The sequence below is a fragment of the Vigna unguiculata genome, chromosome 3 (genome assembly GCF_004118075.2).
Source record: "Vigna unguiculata cultivar IT97K-499-35 chromosome 3, ASM411807v1, whole genome shotgun sequence".
NCBI lineage: Eukaryota > Viridiplantae > Streptophyta > Magnoliopsida > Fabales > Fabaceae > Vigna > Vigna unguiculata.
The window spans coordinates 50,251,335-50,259,742 of record NC_040281.1 but is presented as its reverse complement, the minus strand read 5'-3'; the positions used below and the strand labels follow the sequence as shown (position 1 = coordinate 50,259,742).

General features: G+C 28.6%; 1 pseudogene; it reads right to left on the bottom strand.

Annotated features, from left to right (window-relative positions):
• Positions 1-261: 261 nt before the first annotated feature.
• Positions 262-7,742, bottom strand: LOC114179015 (annotated as a pseudogene).
• Between the last annotated feature and the right edge of the window lie 666 nt (positions 7,743-8,408).

Genomic DNA, 8,408 nt, shown 5'->3' with positions numbered 1-8,408 from the left:
CTATCTACTTTTACAGTCACTTGATTGACAATTTCCCTAATTAAAAAAAAAAAAAAAGATAAAGGATAAGAGCAGAATATTTATTCTATCATTAAATCCTCAAATGTCTTTTTCGTTTTTTCACCCGTCTTATCCCGTATTTCTCTCTAAAACCTTGATTTCGTGAGCGAATTGGTCCCTAAATTCCCTTTGTCGTTCTGCAAAAATCCTACTCAAAGAGCACAAGAGTTTGGAAAAGCTTGCATCATCACTCACCACAAATTATAGTGATCTCCTTCAAAGAATGGAGATGTTGGTACTCATAAATGTACCACAAAAAGTACACCACAATTTACACAAGAATACAAGAATACATGCAAACATATCTATTGTAGGAAATCCTTCCAGCAGCTAAAAACAATATTAATACTTTTTCCTCAGCCACTCAAATAATAGCACACAATTTACAAATAAAAAACACTCACAGCAAGAAAAGTGTATCCGTTATATAATCCAAGAATTTACAAGCCATCACTTTTGTAAGCCATCTTATGTTATAGAGCATCACCACCTATTATCTCCTGCACCAGTCTGGAATCCTTAGCGGGAATACTCCCTGCCACCAATCAGCATAAGTAATTAAAAAAGTCACTATACATGTACAAATGTTGCTATATTTTTCGAATCAGGTAGAAACTAAATCTCTCTACCTCTTGCGCTTGGACTTCAGAGAGGTGACCGATTGAGAGTTGCTGTGCCAGTTTCGTTTCCTTTGGTTGATGAACCAATTATTGATTTGCTTCAGCTGCAACCCTGTCTCTTCCACAAGTTTTGCCTTGTCATCTTCCTGAAAGAAGAACAAAATTAGCAACAATGTCAAATGAGTTAGAGCAACTTTATACACCAGCACGCTTCACCTAGTTGGATAGAAGCAATTATAAACCTTACTAGTCTAGTTTAGCATCACCAAGAGACACATGAGAAGAAGATTGATGAAATATGAAGAGACAGAAAATAGAAATTAGTAGAAGATGGTTTATTGTTTACTTACAGTTGGGTAGGGCCACTTAGCGTGTTGCTGCCACCATGCCTTTAAAACCGATGTTGTCCCCAGGTAATTTCCCAGCTCTCCTTTTCCTTAATATTTCCTCCCTAACATCTTCGATTCTTGACTTGAAACCCTGCAGATATTAAATCTGGTTTTTGGTCAAACCCACTTAAGGAGGAAAAAAGAAATTGTGAATGACACAGTTGCACATTGATTATTGAGGAGTTCTAAGAATGACCTGCTTGAGCTCAATCTTGAGCTCCTGACGAACTCTTTCCATGAGGGACCTTTCAGATTCTGTAGGAAGCAATGGACCAAATCCCATCATGTCGTGCCCATCAGCGCTAGACTGATCTATAGACCCATCCATTTGAAAATCCTCTTCATCATCTGACATTGTTGCACCTGATCCTTCTCCCAGGCTCACTCCTGAATTCAAAATAGTCAATACGATAACATTAGAGTTTGAAAAGGTGTTTCCTTTTTTTTTTTTCTTCTATTAACTAGATATTGGCATATACATACATACATATTGTTAGATTTTAAGCGGCAGTTCACCAATGAGACCTGAGTATTTTATTCTTATATTACTTTTTCATTTCTATCCAATGTGAAACTTAGACTCACACTTGGATTCCTAATAATTTTCTCATTTCTATCCAATATGGGACTTAAACTCACCCTTGGATTCCTAACACATATTTGTATATTCATCACCATTAAGTAGGAGTTGAATATGAAGGATGAATATTGATGTGTAGCTAGTATCAATACCAAGCGAGTCTAATGTATTATGGAAGCACAACAGAGAAACACCACAAAAAAATCCAACAAAGATTCCAAATTCGAGGTAGTTTTCTTCGTAATAATACTTACTTAAAATTTGAGTTATAATCTTTCGTAATATTATTACTATACAACTTACACTGCATATAATCTTTGGTATGAATTTAGAATCTCTGTTGAGTTTTTTTGTCTTGTTTCTCTCATATGCCTCTGTAATATACTGATTACCACTAATTTTGACGTTTTAAAATATATTAAAAAAATATTTAAAATACCAACATAATGTATTTGTAATATTTAGTAAAAAATAACATTAAAAAGATCAATAAAAAATTTGGACTCGAAATACCCTTATGGCCGATGATGGCATGTCTTTATATTAAACAAGCCTCTTTAATTAACCATTAATTTAAAGGAAAACTCTGTTTCTTTATTTCATCAATAAATAGTAATATTAAAATTTCTTCAACTAAAATTCAAAATGGTTTCAAATATAGTTTATTTACGAAGGGAAACCATGTGGGTCAATAGATGAATTATGAATTTTTTGGATACCTTATAGTATGTTTGGTATGGTGCTGGAAATGATCTATAGTAACGAATCTACATGAGGAGGGAAGATGGGAGAAGATTGGTATATACATAGAAAAAATGTAGAGAAATTCTTTTGGAAAAGGAGGTGGCCCTCACATCACAAATTTTTTGAGCAAATAAATGTTGAAGTACGCTAAATTACTGATTAAAGTGCGACAATAATAAAATTCTGCAAAATAATGTAATAACATGAACGATTTTTATTGTATTTTCTTTACAAAATACATAGCTAGACTTTGTAATTATTTATGGAGGTCTCTCATAATAGATTATACGTTTCATGTAAAAGGAATATAAATAATAAATAATATTAATACTGAAAAAAAATAGAACTAATAAATAAGAAATATTAAATTTATAAATACATATAAATTGGAAATAAGAAAAACTACAATTAGTATTAAATAAAATAATAAATAATCATAATTAATATTAATATTAATAACAAAAATTCATCATAATAATTAACCTTTATAAAAACTTAATCAAAATACTGTTGAAAAATAAAAAATAAGAGCTAAATTTTTGTTTAGAGATATAATTTTATAATCTATATCTATGTATAATATATATATATATATATATATATATATATATATATATATATATATATATATATATATATATATATATATATATATATATATATAATTCTCTCTTGTATGAACACATTTCATAATTTTAATTTTATCTTTTATAATATTATTAACTGATTTTTTAATAGTAGATGCTACATTGAATATTTGTTTAAGAAAATTGTCATGGATTTTTTTTTTCTTAATCATATTTGTAGTAGTCTTTACACTAATATATTATTAGGTACTTCTTATTATTATTTTTGATTTTTTTTTGAAATTTAAAAAATGTGTATCGTCACATATATATTTATGCTAGTGAATAAATAATAAAAATTCATCATGTTAATTGTTTACTTTGTTAGGGATCTCAAATCTTTATAGGTTAGTAATCTAAGTGTGAGTCAGAGTACCATATCAATTAAAAATGAGAGTAGTATGAATCTTTTATATGTAGGTTAAACTCATGTCTTATTGGTGTTGTATCTTCTTAATGATTCTCTCTTGAACTCTGAGTATGAGTTGTGCTGACAAAAGTATATCAAAATAATCCTAACAAATTTTTATTTGAGTAAGTATATTATTTAATATTTTTTATTTAACTCTTCTTTCTTAGTTCATTAGGATCTAATTAAGTGAAGGTGTTGTCAGTATAAACATTTAAATTTTAAGAGTTTCAATAACTTGCTTGGAATTTTTAAATTGTATACAAACAATTTTGTCATTAAGCACACTACTTTAGATAAAGAGACTTAATTATAGTATATATTGTACTAGAATATTAATTTAGAGAGGTGAAAGTATTGTTGTTGAATAAATTTAAATGTTAAAATATGATTATACGCATAAATAAAGGTAGAAAATAAAAATATTGTTAAAAAAAAAGTTAAACACAGACATAACAAATAATTTGAAGTTGATGTTTCTTTTAGAGTATTTTTAACCATAGTATATATGTGTGTATGTTTGTGTCAAAACGGGTTATCTGACCCGGTTTACTACGAATTGGTTATGTAGTGAGTCAATCTAATCCAGCTGACTTATTAGTCTGTCAAAAAAATTCAAACTCATTCCGGTTCACCACGGGTTGGTGGGTTAAACAAATTGACTCATTAGCTTACTTAAATATAAATATAAATAAATTTCAATACAATTCAAAATAATGTTCAACCCTAAATACAAACCAAAATCACAAAAATATTATGTTTGCTTGCCAACCCAATAATATATTGGCTAAAAAAAATAGTCCAACCTAACCAAAATACAAAAAAGTTGTGTAACCTTTTATTTGCGGGTGGGTTGGTGAGTCAATCCTGCTTACCACAAGTTCACAGGTTCAACCCAAGTGAGCCGGGTCAAAAGTTAACTTGTATTAAAATTTGTAAAAAATTTCAATCCAACCTGTTCCGAACTCATAGTGGATTGGGTTAGCCCATGAAATTTAACCCACTTTGACAACTATAATATATATATATATATATATATATATATATATATATATATAATATCTAAAATTATGGATATATGTATTATTTTACGTATATTATTGACTAGTATACCATATTTTGTTTTACGCGTTACAATAAGTTTCATTCTATTCCTTTGCTATCTTTCCTCACTCAAACATCTTCTCATTTTCTCTTATATCTTCGTTTCTCCTTATCATTGATTTCCTCTCTTAATTTCTTTTCCTGTTTCTATCCTTCCTACCGCATACACAATTAAGGATGCTCCACTACAACTACCACCTTATCAAATACAAATTTTTCGGCATGTTTGGTCACACACTCATGTGTAACCACCACTATTGAATTTCAAATTACACTTGTCTTTTGAGAGTTAGATCCTTTGAGGACGACATTCTTTAAAATTAGTTTAAATTAATATAAAATTAATATTATTAAATTCAGTCCTTAATTTTTTTCTTCTTCTATTTATGTATACATACAAGTAATAACATTATTTGGTGTCGGCATGGTATAACATGGATGAATGTGTAATTTGGAATATCTTAATCGTAATCTAAATAGGATATATTCCCACTAAACTTGTTAAACAAATTAATCCACTTTAATAAATTAAAATTAATTTACATATTTCTTAAAATTGTCCCATTTAACTTTTTCAGAACTTGAATCGCAACGGTACGTTTGATTTGTTTTATATTTTTTTTATGAACAATACTTTTGTTGGACCCTTTTAGGAGATGTACAGAAAATATTATATTTAGCAATCAAACTCATATTTGATTCTTAACAACTTTATCCTAATTTATCACTTTTTTCTGTCTTTGTGGAGATTTTGTTTTTCATTACCTATATATCTTTATTAGAAACAAAAATAAACAATGTTTGAAAACTTGTATAACTTAAAAGATCACATTAATATTTCTTGAAATTTCAAGAAATTACACAAACTTTTATTACATTGAATCGAATGGATTAACGTAGTAATTAAACACTCTGAAACCCATAAGGACGATTACTATAATGGAAACTTGTATTTAATCTTTGTTATTGACAAAAACTTATTGAGTAAAAAATAACTGACACTCTGCTATTGTATTTCCTTATAAGAGGTGGTTGTAGATGCTAAAAACACGCATATTAAGTCTACACAATCACACAAAACCTAAAAGTTAATTTTAAAATTTTAGAAAATTTGAAATGTTTGTCAGATGTATTTCTTTGTTTAGTTTATCTTCATTCTCTTAATTATGCTTAGGCAAATCAATTCATATTTATTAGTTTTTTAATTGAGATAAGATAATTTGATTTTCATTATATATATATATATATATATATATATATATATGTATATATATATACATATATATATACATATGTATATATATATATATATACATATATATATATATAAAATTAAAAATATTTTAAAATAAATATTAGCTCATTTTTTATATTACATCGTAGTTAATAATTAAAAAATATAAGTATTAACACAATAAGAAATTTTAATAATTTAATTTTTTTATTCTTTGAAATTTTATCGCAAGCCGTGAGAATATTTCCATAGTTTACGAAATTTAAATTTTCATTGACTTCTTTACCAACCTCATATTTCCCAACAAAAATATTTTAAATTCTTTATAAAATGAATTTTTAATCTCTGAAAATCTTCATTAGAACAAAAAATAAGAGATATCAATGTAATTATTCTTAAACGTATATCAATTACGAAGTTATGAATAATTTAAAATCAGGAAGAAGATCGATTTATTATTTATAAATAAACAATAACAATAAATACAAGTGATATACGTTTCATATTTTTCATTAGACAGTGACTTCGAAAGTATTTATGAATTATGAAAGTTTGCTGTAAAAGTAAAGAAAAAAATTAACTGAGAAACATGATTAATAATAATGAAAGTAAAAAAAAAAACAGAATAATATATATAAAGAAAATTATTTTGTAACTTTTATACGAAGGAAAGAACGAGTAAAAATAGATATGTAAATTGTGGAAAAAGACTTTATTAACAAAAAAATAAATAAAATGAATAGTTTTAACCTTTTACTATATATTTTTGTTAACCTAAAATCATATTTTAATTAATTAGAAAATAAAGTTTCTAATTAGTATTCTTGTGTGATTACTTTTTAGTTGTGAGGTTGTTGGGAATGGCAGGGTGGGCGAGATTACCACCCTCCACCAAACTAACCCACTCTTTCTATTCTCTACACAAACTTAGCTATAACAACCACTTCCATTCCCCTTAACGTAAAATACCCACACAACACATACGGGTTAATGCTATCACAATGCATCTTTCCTTTCGCTCAAATCACACCACTAATATGTACTCTACATACCAAACCATTTTTATTATTTCCTTTTTAATTAATTAATATTAATTAATTAATTAACTAATACACCACTGATATTGTTATACCTAAATCAAGTGATCCCCTTTCCCTTGTTGGCATAATTAAAGCCAACAGAATCAGAATAGGAATAAATTAAATTGAAGAGGAGAGTGATGAGTACCTGTCAGAGCTTGCAAGGTGCTTTCAATATCACGGCAGGCCATCACCGCCTCCACGGCATGCACCCGAACATGTTGCTGAAGCTGCTCTTTTAACGCACATAACACAATCAAATACTGTGTCTGCACTAATTAATTAATTAATAAATAGTTATCAGACTTTAATCTTAGAACGTCTCGCGTCAAAAATGGTCTCTGAAATTTAAAAACATTAGAGGGAAATGAAAAGATGTACCATGAAGTTGTCGAGTTCTTGTCGATCATGGGAATGGGAATGGTGTGAGGCGTAAGAGCGGAGGAGATTGTTGAAGTGTGATATCTGAGCGTCGATGAGTGGCAACTGGTCGATGGGAGTAGCGACGCGGAGGCATGAGACGTGTGCAGCGAGAAGCTGTTCGTAAAGTGGATGGGTGGCTATGTCCGCCTTCAGTTGACGGTGGTGGTGGTCGGCGGCGGCGGCGGAGACTTCTGCGCTGAGCATATTCATCCCCAACCCAGCTTCTTGCATCTGATTAAGGGAAGAGAAGGGGGTTAGGGAATTAGAGAGGGAGAAATTATTTAAGGGAAAAGAGTGAGGTTGAGTTGAGGACCACTCTATGGTGATGCAATGCTAGGATGAAAGCACTGTAAATTCCAATCTCTCCTTCTGCGAGTCTTTTTATAACCCTTATATCGCTCTCTATTTCTCTCTCAGACCTGAACAACGAGTTTGCATACACCAAGACGCCACGAGAAAAAACAATCAAAAACATTTGTGCTGGGATAAATTGTTCTCACACCGTTCCTTTCAATTTTTATTATGTATTTAGTTATTGCATAATTCTTCTTTTTCATATTTCGTTTACATTTTTACATTTCTCTTCCAAAACACTTTCAAAAAATAATAAATAAGGTCTTCTCATAACTTAACAGATTATTAAAGCATAAATTAATTTACAAACTATCTCATATTTTTTTCTGAATGTTATTTGTTAAAGAAATATATTTTTTAATACATTTATGGTTAATTTAATTTATAAATAATTTTATTTATGTATTATTCGTTTTCTTAATATATACGTGTTTTCTTAAAACTTTTCGAAACAGACAATTTTTTTACTTGAAAAAGATAGAGATATACGATCCTAATTTAAGTAATAAAAAATAAAATATTAAATAAGATAACATTGTACTGAAAATGTAAAAAAGTATACTAAATTTTATTTTGCACGAAGAAAGAGCAGTCCAACAATATAGCAGGAACATACTTGTTTTTCTTCAGTCTTATTATCAGATTTTGATTTCGATTTTATCGCGAAATATTAAAATAACAGGTAAACTCACAATATTGTAATACCACATAATTCAATTTTGTTCTAATTTTTTTTAATAATTAAAATATTTTTGTAATCCATTTTAGTCCTCATTTATATTGTTT